This window comes from Dermacentor andersoni, chromosome 8, assembly GCF_023375885.2.
Source record: "Dermacentor andersoni chromosome 8, qqDerAnde1_hic_scaffold, whole genome shotgun sequence".
Classification (NCBI taxonomy): Eukaryota; Metazoa; Arthropoda; class Arachnida; order Ixodida; family Ixodidae; genus Dermacentor; species Dermacentor andersoni.
In genome coordinates, this window is record NC_092821.1 from 99,625,036 (window position 1) to 99,642,618 (window position 17,583).

At 48.1% G+C, this 17,583-nt stretch overlaps 1 protein-coding gene across 1 annotated transcript in view; it reads right to left on the bottom strand.

The window, feature by feature from the left end:
- LOC126529301 (uncharacterized) overlaps positions 1–15,359 on the bottom strand; it is a 220,187-nt gene extending 204,828 nt beyond the window's left edge. The window contains exon 1 of the mRNA XM_050176903.3: positions 14,412–15,359. The gene's annotated coding sequence lies outside the window, so the exon portion shown is untranslated. The remainder of the gene's footprint in view (positions 1–14,411) is intronic.
- Positions 15,360–17,583: the final 2,224 nt, after the last annotated feature.

The following is a 17,583-nucleotide window of genomic DNA, read 5'->3' on the forward strand; positions in this document are numbered from 1 at the left end:
GCGAAAGCTACGCAAGCTGTCTGGCAACCGAACTCCGTTCCGCAGCTAACTTTTTTTTTTCATCAACGGTGATGCACTTGTACGTAACGACCACGTTATGTACAGTCGCGGACAGAATAAAATGGACCACGGGATCTCCGAAAACGTTCAATTCCCGAGCAGCCTGTAGCAGTAACCAGTAAAACTGCCCACGGCAACGTTGTTAGCATATTCTAGTCGAGGTCCAAAATGCAAATACCAGATTGCGTTGTGAGGTTGCGGAGATATTCAGCTTTTTCTTAGATTTCATGGTCCATAATATTCTGTCCGCGACTGTACATTACAAGTGCAAGTTGCAGCCGTAAGCGTGCGTCGAACGACGCATTGCGCGCGTACCTGCGTGCTGCCAGTATATGCGATTTGGGAGGAGGTGGTGCGCCGTGAACGCAGCTCCCACAAACGTGTCGATCCGCGTCGCTAGGTGGTGAATTCGTTCAGATCTGCCACGTAATAAGTGCCTAATATTTCGCGGCAAAAAAGAAACGTAGAGCGAGAGAACCAGAGACGTAATAAAGTGAAGGTATATGCCATGATATAACCAGGACAGAGAAGTACAATGGACGCTTTATCGTGGAACGCGTATTGCAAACTCGCCAAATGCCAACCTTGCTACCAGACGCAGTGTGTATCGTGGAATTACGTTACGCATGCCTTTTTTTTTCCCTTCCTTTTGTAATACGCGAAGCACAATTTTTATTTATTTTTTCTGGTGTCGCGAACGTGGGTAGCGAGAGAGGTACGTCACTGTAGGTTTTCGTATCCCTGCCTGCTATGCGTGAAACGAGGTGTGAGTAGCGAGAGAGGTACGTCACTGTGGGTTTTCGCATCCCTGCCTGCTATGCGTGAAACGAGGTGTGATTAAACCAGGCGTTGAACACGGGTGAAACTGGGCACAACCCAGCATGCAACGTAATGGAACGGGCGGACAGAGACAGAAGAAACCCTGCTCAGTGGTGACGACGGCTGTAAACTTTAAACGAATTTTCAGCAGTGTATATACTGTAAGATAGCATACGCTTTTAAAGGTGGAAGAAAGGTGTAAACCGGTATAAAACTCAGATTGTGGCACTCTTTTTGGGCAAATTTATATCCGTTATAGAAAGACTTACACAGTTCTTCACTTTTAAGGGTGCACATTATTTTACAGAGCAGCGGCTGTCCGGCAACTAAAGGTCAATGAATTCAGCTTAAGCTTTCAAGGTACCACGAGCAATCGTCCATCTTTAGCAAAACACTGAAAATAAGCTTCTTTTTTTTTCTCTCTGTATTAAAAGAAGACGAAGTCTCACAGGAAAATAAAAATCAGTAAATGCGACGGAGAAAATGTATAACGAGTCCGTAAGGGAAGGAACACTAAAGAACAATGAATAAATAAGCTTATATCGGTATCCGGCAGTTTTTGAATACGAAACTTTCCGTGCGCACAGCATGTACCAAGAGACAAAATTAAATAAATGTAAGCAAACAAGATAAAATAAAGGACGCGTGCAGGAAGGAAAGGCTGCATCCTGATGCCCCAATGAAATTCCCGGCGCGCGCCCTGAAGTCCCCCCGACTTACGCATATTTCGTCATCGCGCGCACGGTGTTGGTGAACTGCTGCTCACCATATATAAAATAATTGCGCCACCCTCGAGAGTAAGCGGGGAATCTATATTAAGCGAATTTCGGGAACGCGCCTTGCCCACGGGCAGACGAAATACCCGAAGATGGGCCGTTAAGAGGACGCCATTAGCGCGAGGCCTATACTCCGGTTTACCTACTAAAGACATATGCAAAACGCAGATGTGCTTTTGTGAGACGATCGTTGGACCGATTTGAATGATGCTCGTGGCAAGCGAGAAATTTATACTATAGTGACACTATAGGAAACACATTTTTCATTTATGGCTTCGCACTTTTGTTTTTTACAAATAATGCTCGTAACTTGAAACCTTACGAAAACGAAAAACAGAAATGAAGTTTGGTAGCATCTTACACTCCTGTAACACGTGAAGGCGAAAGCCTGCTGCCCACGTGGTAATGCATTAGCTTATACGACTGGAGGGGTCAGTCTTATATAGCAAGACATAAGGAGTCAATGTGAAGCAAGTGTGAAGTGTGAGGTATGGCGCTGTAGGTCGACCTCCTCAACGACATCTGCGAGCACCTAAGGCACTGCCTAAAGGTTATTTCGTTCCCTCTTTTTGCCGCCTTTCTTTCGTTCGAGCTTTTTTGTTTGATATTTATTTCTTAGTCTTTTTTTGTTCGTTTTTTCTATATTTCGTTTCTTCATTCATATTCACATTCACCTTTGTTTGCTTACGGGGCTATGAGCCATTCCTGATGATGGTATTTCTTGCTTCGCTGGACTTGATCTCCTTTTTTTCGGATATGAGCCGTTGCAACGGGCAATTTAAGGCTTCCGACTTTTAAAATATCCAGCACAAAGTTTAGTAGCGTAGCGTTTTGGACATGACGAGGCTCACAGCGCACGAAAAGACCAGGACACAGAAAGACATGGTGCACACAGGCGAGAACAGTGTTTATTTCGAGCAAGAGAACCACATATATATAGGCAACATCAGGAATCGTCACAAGTGCGCAGTTTGGACCCATATGTTTACGCAGATAGGATAATTCTTTAGACGAGATGGCGATTGGTGGTTTAGAAACGCACTTATACCCCTAACCTATCAATCATTTCGGCTTCGATAATTTTCGCGAGTTAACTGACCCCTGCTGCTGCCAACAACGGAGCAGTCTTGATAAACTGGAACGCACGTGTTAAGTTGATCATCGCTTGCACTGACAACGGAATTCCTACAGTGTCTGCACTGCGCATCGAGGAACCCCCCGCGCTATTCCTTTACGTCGTAGCGGTGTTCCTTTAAACGCTCATTGAGGCACCTTCCGCTTTGTACCAACACGTGTTCTTTGCCTGAACCACATTGTCCTCCCACAACGTGGGTCTTCGACTCGAAATAAACACTGTTGTGAGTCAGCGCCTGTCTGTACCACGTCTTTATGTGCCCTCGTCTTTTCGTGCGCTATAAGTCTGCTCATGCCATACCAACACGCCAAAAACGCTACGTTACTAAACTTCGTGCTTCATTTTCTTTTTCTTTTTTTCTTTTTTAAGGCGATAGCCTTAAGTGGCTTGTTGCAATGGCTCATATCCACAAAAAAAAGCGGCCTCAAGTTCAGTGAAGCAATAGATATCATCATCAGGAATGGCTCGCTTTTACCGCGTAGGCAAGCAAAGATGCAATGGCTGAATATGAATGAAGAAACGAAAGATGTTTCAAAAACAAGAGATGTTTTACCTGCGGTTTTCTCCCCTACCAACCGACATTTTTTTTCGTTTTCACGAAAGTTGCACATACGCCTCCGTAACATTGTTGTTTCAGTCTAACGTGATGCAACCCCTCTTAATTTATTCGTATTACAGGGCAGCTTAATTGCAGTCTTTTTTTTTTTTTTCTTGGCAGATGGCGCCCTTGCAACGGTGGCGCAAGACCGTGTTTATTTATTCGTAACGACACCGGAACGATGACGCACCCTGTCATTTGCGTACAAGGGGGGTGGGGGGGGGGGGGGGGTGAAGGGGTTCTCGGGGAAAACGTAGTGCTCCTGGACATGTCGTGGTAACAACGTTTCTTAAAGGTTAAGTAAGGAAACTAGCAAGAACGTAGTATACAGTCGCTACTCATACCGCAACAAGCGTCAACCTCAGACTGTTTTTCCGCCACTTTGAGCGCTTGCTTACCCTTTTCTGACGGCTAGGTTCGCCACGCAATGCCACTGTGTGACTGAGAAAGCTCCTGCTTTTACCTTCTTCTGGTCTTGCTCGTATGTCGTGAGTATCCATCCCCCGCCTTCCCCGTGTTTTTCCGTGCAGAAGGTCGCACGTCCGTTTCACTCGCAAATGAATGACGTTGCTGTTGGTCCGCCATTGAAGTCTATGCAGCACCGCCCCACTTACGTGCTTAGCAAAGACGTCATTTGAAGCCATACACGCAAAGGCGCGGTTGTTGTTTGATTTTTTTTATCCTGTTTCTTAAATACCGCCTTTCTCAGCGAAGTTAACGCAACTTTTTCTCCGTATGAGACGTCTGGGTTCCTAGCCCTTTTCGTTGACCAATCCTGAAGGAAGTGCAAGTCTAAAAAAAATGTCGGCCGCTGCGATAGATACGCGCAGTCTAAAAATGTGAACCGATCTCAAAGAGAGTGCCGTAACAAAAAAAAAAGAAATCACCAGTCCAACTCTCCCCCTCTTATCTTCAGGCGAGTGGTGAGGCGAGAGTGCCGCGACCCAACCCCATTACACTCTCCAACTGGCTCACGAAGACATCTTCTTTGATATATTCCAACTGGAGATTGAATCGCCTTCCAATTTTGTTTCTTTTCTTCTTTTTCTTATCTCAAGCGGTCTTCTGTAGCTCGACGCGCATATAATAAATACGAAGGTTTGTTCTAAGCGTCGTTTGCTTAGTGATTACCTGATGCTAGAATTGGTGATTAACTGACGCGGCAGAGTATTTGCCTCTCAACGCAGGCGCTCATCAAACGGCGCTTTCTTGACACTGACTTTATTTTTCCAATAATTCTTTCCCTTCTTTATCCACAGTGTGCACAGTACGGTGAATTAATATGCCTCCCGTGCAGACAAGATGGAGGTAAGAGCTTATAGACAGCGTTGTCACTATGTACCAAATCGTCCTCGCATTAGTAGGACATGAGCAGAAATGCCGGTAAAAAATGCTGATAAAGATTATTAAAGCGCGAGCACATGTGTGTTTTTAGTTAGAACAGACTTTAAATCGACTTCCTTTTCGAACAGACTTCCGAACAGACTTTAAATCGAACAGGCTTCCTTAAGCGCGCGCGGAGTGCTTAAGGCAATTCGGCTTGTTCAAGTGGACTACCGGAAAAGGCGGGCATTACGCTAGCGCTATAGAGACTGCCGTAAACTGGGATGCACAGCGCAAGAACGGGAGGAGCGCTGTGTAACACGGGACGACCGCTGTTCCTGCTTCGTCCTTGTGTCGTTCTTGCGCTATGCATCCGAGTTTACGATTGAACTACCAACGCGCCCAAACTTCTTCCCTGCTATAGAGATCGCAATGTCTAGACGACTGATTAAAAAGATTCACTAATTAACTTAATAATAATTCAATCTAAAGCGCATTTTTTTATTGAGAAATTGAATCCTAGTACACTGAAAAATGTGGAAAAGCTCTATCTGTCACAAGCCAATAAAAAAAATCTGTGGGAATCTTTTTAAAAAGATGCAGTATCTTTATAGGTAGCCAGCAGAACATACGAGGCTGCAGGTGTACGTAACGGCGAAAATTGATGCACGTCGTGTAAGCTAAACCTCGAACTTGATGCCGGCCGAAATGACTGGAGGTGTAGCTCATCACGCATTAACGAAATGTGTACAAAATGTGAAGTTCGAAAGATATGTATCGTCTACTGCAATAACACCATTTCTCAATCGTTGTCATGGACAGTCAATCATCGACGGAGCGTTACCTTCGGCCCAAAGATCGCTAGTATAGTTGAAATAAACGTATGAAAACTATCGAATCATACCATAATGCGACGCAACAACGTAATGCTACATGCATTCTCTGAATAATCGTCAGAGATCAATCCGTCTGCAACGTGTCTTATCGACAAGAGAAGAAAGTATCCGCTGGCGCGCGAATTGCTGTCGTTTTCTTACGCGGGAAATAGGAAAGAATACTTTTTTTTTTGTTTTTTATAGCACCTAATTTGAAATTATACGTTACATTCACCAGTCAGCTATTGGTATTTCATTGTATTTCTAGGTTGCTCTTTCGGGTTTTCGCACGTTTTGCACATTCATCAAATGCAAAATGCCGCCCCTGCCTTTTGGTGAGTGTTCGTCGCTTGCTGTCCCGGTAATAAACTCCCCTGAGAGGCTGGTGGCCAATGTGAGCAACAAAAGACTGTTGAAGCACACAAAATAAGTTTGCCCAGCGTCTTCGCGGAAACCAAGCGAACCCATATGGGAATCGCAACCATCGGCATGTACACAAACGAGCGAGCGAGCTGACTGCTGCACGGGTCTACAGACGCAAGCGTCGGTTGCACGTCGAAGTCCTAATCGACGCCATACGGCTGATTCGGAGCTCCGCCTCAGGCTGCGATGCTCGCTGTTCAAAACTTCGCATGCGAATGAACATTGATTCACGCCGAGTGAATTGTGTCTGCCTTGACGAAGGAGGCTGCGCGAGGTTGGCCAATCACGCACATACCCCTCCCCACCACCCGCAAACCTTTTTTTCGATGGCTGACGTGCCTATAGGAAAAGGAATACTTTCCCAGTGTCCATTCACCCCGAAGGTGGCCCGACGCCAAGTTCTTTGAAGGCTCCCAGACGCACACGCACGGTCAGCTGCACGGGAGCACCCGAATAACTTGGCACGGTTTACTCGAGACGTGTAACCGCTTCCCGTCGCGGGCCTGCCGTTATCGCCCGAGTTGCAGCAACCGTGTCTACTTAAGACGCCGAACCCCGAACTAGGCAATGGGTGCTCAGAAGAAGGAGAAGAAAAGCCGTGCTATGTTTCAAACCTTCGTTTAGAGCGAAGACTCCTTTGTGTACGTCCTCCTGGTGTTTATCGTTCTCCGTAGTAAAACAATAAATCCCAACGCGAAGGCTGTACACACACGCACAATTAGACGCTTCGTCGCTGTCATTCGACGGTGAATCCATTCGATATACTAGCAGTTCGGTGCCTTGTCCCTCGATTGTGCGTCTTTCATAGCAGCTATTTCACCAAAGACCAGTTTAAAACACGGCCTGCTTATCGGCACGACTCACGTGTCCTCACGTACGGCCCGCCGTTTAAACGTTGAAGCACTTCATCATCAATCCTTCGGCCTTCAAATATCCTTTAATTGATCATCCTGTGGAATAGCTGATTATGTAAACTATATGTATCACTTTCCTCTATGTCAACCCACTCCTCTCTGTAACGCCTTTATAGTGGTTCTGAGAGTAATAATATGAAAGTCAAATAAGTGGCTCTATGCAAGCCCGCATTTTAATAGAATAGCGCAATATATTCAACGGTTTCTTGTTATATTAGTAAACCTCCTTTTTTTTGGCAGCCTGACTCACAGGCTACTGTATGTGAGCCACTGGTGCATCATCATCATCAGCCTATTTTTATGTCCACTGCAGTACGAACGCCTTTCCCAGTGATACAATTGCCCTTGTCCTGCGCCAGCTGATTCCAACTTGCACCTTGCTAGTTTCCTCGTTTGATTACCCCACCTAATTTTCCGCCGTCCTAGGCTGCGTTTGCCTCCCCTTGGCACCAATTCTGCAACTGTAATGGTACACCAGTTATCTGCCCTGCCCACTACATGGGTAGCCAAGCTCCATTTCTCTCTCCTAATGTCAACTAGAGTAAGATACTTTCTATTTGGGCAAGTTGTTATCTATTCATTGTGACTTCTTAAAGGCGCCAAATAACACACGGCACACCAGAGAAGACAGCGGGACAGAGCGCTCTGTCCCGTTGTCGTCTCTTGTGCGCCGAACGTTATTTGGCGCCTTTGAATAGTTACAATCAACTAGAACATTGGCAATCCCTGTTTGCGCTATGCCGCTCCCTTACTTTCTCTTAACGTTACGCCCGACATTTTTTCTATCCATCGCTGTTTGCGCAGTCCTTAACATGCACGCCGACACTGGTTATGCTTCCACTATTGTAAATCCTCCAGAATGGGCAAGCACCATTGTGTACCTCTTGTACCACTGCGGCACAAGAGGTACAGAAGCCTCAAATGTAGCTGTAGATGTGTCTCGTTGTCCTCTGCGCATGCCCATGACGTCACCATTCTTCCCTCGACAAGCATCGCACATCGCCTTCGTCCTGGTCACATCGCTGCGTCGGCCGTTTCCCACGGTGCAGCCGTCTGATTTGGTGTTTGCATTCCCGCACAGCAATCTCCACGGTGAATTGCACAAGCAGACTGGTTGCGCGCTATTACTGTTGCCGACCTGTGCGGTGCAATGCACATGTACATTGCACGAGATCACATACGTTTCCTGTAGAATGAAATTAAACCCAATTTACGCGCCGCATTTAGTCGTAAAACATTTGGTTATCCTTTAGCCAAAGCTTCCATTCACGTGGATCCCAGCATCTGAGTTGTATCCGTATCTTCTTTTTTTTTCTAATGGCTATCGTCGAGAGACAGACATCTTCGGAATCGCGCCGAGCTTGAAGTTGCTCGCTCCTTATTGTGACTTGCTGTTTCCACCGCTGATCAATATTGGTCGATAAGGCGAGCCTGCACAGCCTGAGCGCGCGATAACACCAGACAGGCAAAAGTACGCCCTGGACAATTTCTGCGGGGTTTCGCTGGCGCCTCGCAGACTCGAGAGAGTGCTGGCGCCTGTGCGCGAATTTCGTAGGCCAGAGCTATAGCATTATACTGCGGCGGACGGCGACGTCGTCTTCGCGCACCCCCAAAAACGAGTACATAGTAAATGACACAGTACCCCTTGAGACAATGGCGGTGTCCGACGTGAGATCGCCCTGTGCTGCCTATACTGTTGCGGTAAACGGGTTCACAGCCGGTCGGGTCGCTGAAGTCTGCAGATTTTTTTTTCGGTGCGTTATACTATAGCCTTCGCTTTGTGGCACGCTACAAAAGTGCGCGACTGCTGCGACGAGCCAAAGAAAGAAGACGCCCGAGCTGACATGCCGCGCTCGTCGTCGCCTGCCTCTCGCGCGAAGCGTTGACGACCGACATTTCAACGGCAGGCGGAACGAGGGAGACAGGGAGCCGAGAACTCGAGAAACAAACGAAAAAATATGTGAAACAACAACCACAAGAAGAAAGAGCATGCGACGAGGCGTCGGCAGCTTACGGACAAAAGCCAAACTCATCGTGAAAAAGGAAAGGCGACGCGGATATTCGCGTCCGCCTGTTTTCGCGCCGGGCGCCGTAGAACAGACGACAATGAGGAGCCGGAGCGCAGAGCGCTGAACACTCACGTGATGCGTCGCTCATTGTCGAGGGGGCGGAAATTTTTTCTGAGTCAACAGTTATCGCCTAGCGTCCGATGTTCGTCAATATGTTTTGTCACAAACAAGGGGAGGGGGAGGTCTGAGAGGAGAGGGGGGTTCCTTCCCTTAGGTGGCACGGCCTATACGTTTTCGCATAAAAAAGAAAACCTGAAAGCACGAAAAAAGAACACGAGCAGACGATGAGTGCGGCACCAGAGTCATAGAAGGCACAGAGGAGAGCGCGCGAAGGGGTAGTACGTACAAGAACAAACAGGCACAAACAGGCAACATTTGCTAAACAGGTACTGAAAATAAGTCTGAGAAGTTTCGCAGACGAGTGGACAAACATATATATATAAGAGATAACTACTGAACACATAACTGCACACCATGGTTTTGTTTATCAAGTGATGGCATCTTGGGAAACAGGCCACCGAAGGGCCGGTTGTGCATATCATACGAAAAAAAAAACATTGCTACAGCTACAAAGGAATGTAGGACAATAAAATCGGCAGAGGCATCAAGACTGCTCACGAACCGCGAAAGCATTACACCGTTTGTAGACCTGGGAACGTCATGTACGCGATCATTTTCACGCGCTCGTGACGTGTCCTCACCTCCTCTCCCCATTGGCTGCGCCGTAACGTGCCCAATGACGCACGCACTAGGCCACGCCTCTAGTCAGCCAGATGACTGCTACGTGACGTGAGCAACGAGGCACGCACCAGGCACGCACATCTTCAGTCAGCCAGAACCGTGGAGCCTCAGCGGCGTCGAGCAAACGCGCTTTCTTTCTTCCTTTCTTTCTTTCCTTCTTTCTTTCTTTCTTTTCTCTCTTTCTTTCTTTCTTTCCATTGCTAGAAATACAATGGCGTGGGCTAAGATAAAAGCTGCAGTGAGGCAGCTTGAGGTGCTCTTAGCCCCCGTGTTACATGGTGGCAGTGAGTCGCGCAATCAACTGTATGCAGAAAACATCACGTATAAATAGGTCTGCTCGTCTTGGGTTTCCGGTGGCCCGGGTTCGATTCTCACCCAGACCGAAATGTACCAAATGTTCTTTTCAAAGGAATGAATTTACCTTGTTTACGGGAACCTTCCCGATAAATTTGACGTCAATCCGAGCACTTTACCGATAAAGCTGTCTATGGCCACTCTCCCGAAAAAAATCGTGGCGGCGAACAGAAAGCGCCTTGCGGCAAAGCCAACTTTCTCCCGAGTGCTGTGTAGCTCTCTATGTAATGTGGGTATCTAGGAAAAAATCATGCTGAAATTAGCCGCTAAGACGACTCTAATATTACGCCGAGTTTCATCTACTTTTCATACTTACGTAGTTCACAGTAAAGTTGTCAATATTGTGGAATTCCCGTCTGCTGTCAATGCATGGGTTTCTACGGGAGGGAAAACGGACAGCCCCGTGTTTGTCCGCTAGAAGAAAACTGTAGTCCTCCCGTGTTTCGTTAAGCTAATTAACTAGGAACTACGCTCAATCGCAAATTACATCGCCGCGGAGGGCGACGAGGGCACTGTTGCACTTCTTAAGGGCTACAGAATTGGACAAGCGGCTGTAGCCTGAACACATGTTTGTAGTGCTGCAAGTGCTATACTGCGCTGTGTGGTGACGGCATGCGGTGGCAGTATTTGACTGTGGTTGTACGTCTGTGCTCCTTTCTTTAACTCTACTTTGCTATCACTTCACCTCCCCTCTCTCCCCAGCGTGGGGTAGCAAACCGGATCTACTCATCTGGTTAACCTCCCTGCCTTTCCCCTTCCTTCTGTCTCTCTCTCTACAAACAAACGTGGTTTTGTTTCGTGCCCTCCCTTAGACGGCGTCCCGGTCAACGCCTATCGTCGTTCGCGTCGGGGCTCGGTTTAACTGCCGCGCTCCGTCGCAGCTGCGGCGACAACATATGCGTCTTTAGAGCGGTGTTGTAAAAGCCATTCGGTGATAGCTCTGTGTATGTATGACGTAGTGCGTGACGTAGTGCGTGACGTAGTGGGCGACCGATATTTCTTTGTATTTTGCATAAGTTATATATACATAATTACATTTATTTATTTATTTATTTATTTATTTAAAGCTACCTTACAGGCCCCTAGAGGCAATGTGTAAGTGGGGAGAGTACGCTCAAAGATTATAACATACAATAGTTAGAATACGTATGTGGATCGACGTACAAGAAACACACTGTATGAAACGCGCTAACGTATATACAGTGTGTATAGTTGCGCACCAACAAAACCCCTACCAACATAATTTATAACACCAAAACAGCTTCGCTGGTCAATCACGTTTACAGTATGGAATGGCTGCTCAATTGTTTATTGTTTTTTTACGTGTTTTTGCTCTCTGCGCCATCGGCCATTTCCGGTACCATCTATCGGTCACGCCGACTACGACGGACATAACTCTTTCGCCTCAAAACTTGTTCGTTTCAAACACGCTACACCACTTGACATTCGGGTACTAGGCGAACCCAAATGGATGGCGTATCTACGCAGGTTGTGTTCGAGCTAGGCAGCGCGAGTATAAAATTTTTTTCTTAGGCTTTTCCCCGAGCGTGGCGTAGCTGATGCAGACGATAAACAATGGAAGGCCCGTGCACTGAGTGTTCTATGCGCTTTCCTTTGGTGCTCTTTTGTATGTGCTACGCTACCATTGCAAGGTAACAGGTGCAGAACAAGACGTGGCCGATGCGTAGCACATGTCGGGAAGGAAAAAAAAAACAAGAACGCCTACGACAAGAACGATCTTTATTCCGGGCCGTGGGTACAATTAAATGTCTCGCTTTCGTGTGAGCTCTGCTTCTCTGTGGTGCAGCTGTTGGCCTTTGTGCGGCAGACCCGAAGAAGGGCGATTATAATCCACGCATCGCATTATACGGCCAGCCGCGTTCATGTACAGGTGTCGCGGCTTCGTTGCCTAGCGTTCCCCAAGTTCTCGCCTGGACTTAAAATCGCAGTCACGCGCTCTGCCCCGAGTTGCGAATTTCGTGCAAAACGTGCGGGCAGCGCGGTTCAGAAGAGCAGGAACCAAAAAATAAGACGAGGCTGTGCCATTTTGTGCCAAGCCGTTGAATTTCTTTTTCTTTTGGGGGAATGGCGAGACACGTGTACCATCTACGAGCATGGGCTGAAGCGAGCTCACGGTTTTGCTTCGCACCTGGTGCTGGCACTAGCCATCTTTCTTTCTTTCCTTCTTTCTTTCTTTCTTTCTTTCTTTCTTTCTTTCTTTCTTCAAAAGGTGATAAGTATTCTTGCCGCAAGCTCAAGAGTTATGCGGCTGACCTCAGCCACATCCTCTGTTGTTGTTGTTGCTATTGTCGTTGTTGACAGAAAAAAAAATTCGAGCTGAACCCCTTCAGGGATGAATGTTGACGTTAATGCGATTAGTATTGAAGCAACGTGGCGACGTACCGCATTGTCAGCCAAACCCGCCAAACCAGCCACGCGTGAGCCACATGTGAGGCACATGCGCAGTCCGGTTCCTGCCGAACACGCCGCGCTGTCCCGCGCAGGCAGCGTGATCGCTGAGCCATCGCTGAAGAGCGGCACTATGCCCAGTGACCCAAGTTGTCGTGAGAGAGAGAGAGAAATAGTGAAGAGGGGAACGTGCACAGTGACTACCAAGCTGGTCCGAAGCGGTTAGCGTCGAACCTTGCTCCTCAGCGTAGCAGCCCGATGATGTGGACCGTGGACTAGCCCCGTGACCCAAGTTAGCGGAGGAAAACGGCTAGAGGCCCAACCCGAGAAGGTCGGTTCCCTGGAAGCGCATAACGTTCTCAAAGAATGCTAATCACAAAGAAAAGGCTTTTTCAAAGGCGTGTGTTCATTGCTCATAAGCGCCATGTCACACACAAGAAAATACATAAACAAAAAGTGCGACTTTGCGGAGCAGTGGCGAGCGGATGCGGAGTTCAGAAGCCTTGCTGAGTAGTTGCAAGGCAAGGCCGACTTTGGCCCGGAGGGATTTAGCCGCTCATTGTCTTCGTTTTTCTTACGAAACGACGTCCTGGTGAAAAAAATCACCGCCCAAGTACTCCGTACTGATGGTTAACCAGCGAAGCTGAAAGTTGCGTCTTCGGTGTTTATCAGTGGGTTAATCCCGTCGATTCATCAAAGGACGGCTTGGTAGGCTGGCGGATCCTCGGTACGCAGTTGCTGCTTGCGCTCGGCTGCACGAGCCTGTTCTTGTGTCCGGGCTGCAGCATCGGCACGGCGTAGACGAGCTCGTTCCCGGTTTTGCTCGCGGCGTTGCTGATCGAAGGCTGCCTTCTCCTCGGGAGTAGGTACGGCGCGTAACCTACTCATTTCGGAGCCGGAGAGAAATTGCTGTGCGCGCGCTCGGCTGCGACGGCGAGCAACGACGTCAATACTGGCGCAGCTAATCCAACACACCTAGATAGCACAAGCTCTTCTCACTCCGGCCCATGACGTCATCTTACTTGGTCCGACTGCCATAGAATCTCACGGGGATGCTCCCGAGTAGACAACAGTGAATTTGACGTCACCGCTTTCATCACGCCAGCCTTGTCAATGGAACTTTCGGGCCAGGTGGCCAGGTGGCGTGACGTCATGGATGGGAGTGAACAGGCCTTGTGCTATCTAGGTGGTGTTGGCTAATCGTGTGTCGTTTCTTTTCTTTTTTTTTTTTTTTGAGCATGAGCATGGGGATGCGCCGAAGGAGTTTTCGGCGTGCAGGCGACCGACAGACGGACGAACCGGCTAGCCATGTTCGCTGTAAAAAGCGAACACGACATCCGACGAGCCTTTGAGGTAACACTGCTCGATACCAACGCAATACCTCGCGATATGCAATATCGCTTTCTCGAAATTCCGAAACAGAGAAAAATGCCCCCGCTATCTTTCGCGCCACCGACTTCGCTGATATATCAGCCAATACTTCGGGCGTTCTGAAAGAACCTTTCGTAGAAATTTGTATGCGTAGGACTTGTCATGACCGATGATGCTGTCTACAGATCACGGATGATGCCGTCTACAACTACTCGGTCCGGCAAACATAACATAGCAAACATAGGCTACAAACAAACCAACCGACAGGCGGAATATTACCATAAAATGTAAATAAAAGTCGGAACGTGCTAACGCATAGTTCACCGAAAGGTCAAGTTAGCACATTGTACGTCACAACACACCTCTTTCAAACGCTATCCAAGTTATAGCGACCCAGCGAACAGAACGCACTCAGAAAATTCTCGCACTGGAAAATGCAAATGAGCGACCTGTCCCCCATAAAAGCACGCTCAAAAAGAAATAAAGTTGGCTTCCTAACGCGTTTGCTTCGGGCGCCGTAAGAGCGAGAGAATATTGCACTCACCTCCTGAAACTCTGGCTTCTCCACAGCGCGGAAGAAATAGGCGACGAACGCCTTTTTCTTTTTTTCACACCGTCGACTCCACAAACGCCGCAGCTCCGGCTAGCCGCATTCATCCAACAGACACTGCGATGCACATGGTTCCGGCGAGGGAGAACGTTTATAACCCAACGCACGAAGTCGGACCTCGCACCTCCGGCTAAACGCGGGTTATTCGAGGCGAATTCCGCCGGAACTTTCACACCACTGCACACATTCACTCACACGCGCACACACGCGGGCGGAAGAAGCACAAACCCACACACCCACTCTGGTAAGCACTCTCTCGACCGATCAACTCGGTGCAGCAGAGGCGTCGCGTCGGGCAGGGATTAGCGGCAGCGAGGCGGTGGATCAAGAAAACAGAGCGACATATCACGTCGAGGGATCATCGGCACGACTTGCGGGGACTTGCGGGGGAGGCGCGATCGATCGTAGGGAAGGCCGTTCGCCAGAAGCAGACGCCGCAACTGCCCCGGCACACCACTGCAGAAGCGGGAGCAGCAGACGACGACCAACGCCGACTTGGGCAGCACACCCGCTAGCAGACGAAGAACGCGAGGCCCACGGCGCTGCGAGCGGCGGCAGCATCCAGCCCTGGCGAGCGGAGTGGGCAAAGCAACGGCGCAACGCGTGCTCGTGGGCGTGCGACGCCGGCGGCGTCCGCGATCCAACTCTGCCGCAATTTGACGTTTTTTTCCCCCCACCGACGCCGGCTGCGCCAAGAGGATGGCGGGCGAGAGCGGAGGAGGATCAGCCTCTTTCGCCGGCCGCCCCCTTTTGTTTTCGCTGTTGCTCCGCTCCTCCGTCACAGCATCACTCGGGATCCTCAAACGTCATCAGTCGCGTTGCTCTGCTCCTACTCGTACACGCCAGTGTTCTGGGAAACTAGTATTCGCCCCTTCTGCGTACAAAAAGCAGAACGCTGCGCTGCTTCACAAGCCGAAAACAGACGGAAAGTTTGGATTAAACTTCTGCTACTAGATGGCGCAACAATTTGTGAACACCAACTTTTTACTCCTAAAGTTTGTTGTACTTGGAGTGCGAGATTTAGGGACTGTTTTCAGTCCTGCATAATTAAAGGGCTCCGAGCACCATTTTCGGCCTTTCCCCACGCCCCGTTTGAGCGCCCGCTGACTTAGCGCTCACCGAACAGTGGTTCGTTGGCCGAGCGGACGGAGCGCGGCGCGGCCGTCGCCCGCAATACGAATACGTCATAATGCGCGCGTGGCCGCTGCAGAAAGCGTCGAGGTTAGGAAGGAAAAGCGCGGATCAAGCCAAGTGGACGGTATACGCTTGTGCGGTTGGCGCGGGAAAAATGAACATCGTCGTCTGAATGTGCGTAGATGGTGCGAGAAAAAGAGGGTTATTAGGTACTGAGAACGGAGGATTGAAGCTTATGGAAAGAGAAGAAGGCCGTTAGTAGCATTTTTATTAAAGTGTGCTGCCGAGAGCTTTATCTCAATTTTGGAGTAACTTGAAATGAAGACGTAAAGGGCACATTCTTAAGCTTGGGAGAATTTACAGGCGTTACAGACAACGAAAGAAATCAGCTTGGTATAGGGTTTGACGAGGTTATTATTCGAGTGAGTTGTTCATTCATCGTCTTCTATAGGCAGTGCTAACGGAGGGAACCACAAGAAAATGGGGCAGAATACGGACATGACACTGGCTTGCAATCGAAACATTTACTGAAGCAATTCAATTACGTATAAGGAGAAACCGCAGGTGACACGTGACACTAGTTTGAAACGAAACCCAAACATCGAAAAAGAAAACATGGCTATCTACACGCACACCTGTCCTGGAGGCTGTGACGTGTGTTGGTAGATGCGTGAAATGCGATCACGGTTGTTTCCTCTTGTTTTTTCACGCTAGTTTTCTTGAGTTGATTCGTGCTATTTGCTGTCTTGTACTCGTCGACCAAACCGCGAAGGTCTGTGCATGTTCTTGTGCTGCATTCGTTTGCAGGATTTACGCTTGCCTTACAATGCACTCGGTCTTGTTGTTGTCGTTGTTTTCTTGTGCTTTCATTTTTTGTCTGCTCTCCAACGAAGAGGGTCCCTACTCACCCCCGTTCTTTTATTTTATTTCCGGATTCTGCTGGCCGTCTCGGTAGTAAGAGGGTGGACACATCAAATCACCACATAACGTTGAAAAATAAAAGTAAGCAGGACATTTAGAAAAGAAATATAACAAATTAACGACAATATCTAGGACAACATGTACGTTCACATAGTAACAATGATAATGCGCTTAACGTATCGTTGCACATTATGCCGAAAAACCACAGGATGCATTCTAGAACATTTTGAGATTTGCTGCATGGTGTTCAGAAGACAAATAATTTTAGAGAGGTCTTTAACAGTTCGTTCGAACGTTTCCATTCTACTGGAATCTAAAACGTCCACTGGTGGTAAACAATGTCATTTTTCTTTTTATCTTTCGCGAAAAAAAAATTAATACACGTACACATAAATAAATGCGCGTGAAAGTGCGAACGTTTATTGATTTCTTCCTACCCGCCGTGGTTGCTTAGTGGCTATGGTGTTGGACTGATAAGCACTACTTCCCGGGATGGAATCCCAGCCACGGCGGGTGCATTTCGATAGGGGCAAATTGCGAAAACACCCGTGTGCTTAGATTTAGGTGCACGTTAAAGAACCACAAGTGGTCCAAATTATTCTGGAGACCTCCACCGCGGCGTGCCCCATAATCAGGTAGTGGTTTTGGCACATAATACCCCATAATTTTACATTTGATTTCTAACATCTCATATTTCAACATTTCGGGAAAACAATGTAGGGGCTGACTTTAACTTTAGGTAGCCTCCTGGCAGAAAGGAGGAAGAATAATCTATATTTATAGAAATGAGCTGGCTGTGAAATCTTCCGAGGTGGGCAGCGTCCCTACAGTCCAGGATGCCGTGGAATAATTTTAGGTTCACTTCATTTCTGGCGTTGGGCTAAGTGTAGGCAATTCAAGCAAATGTCCCTTCATTTGAGGCGCCGAGTGTTCGTTTTATATAATGCAAATAATAAGGGCAGATAAGTAAATAACTTATACTCACACTTCGTCCCCATTTGTCCTCGCCCTCTCTTTTCTTGCGTTTTTCTGGTTGTTTCACCAGTGCGTT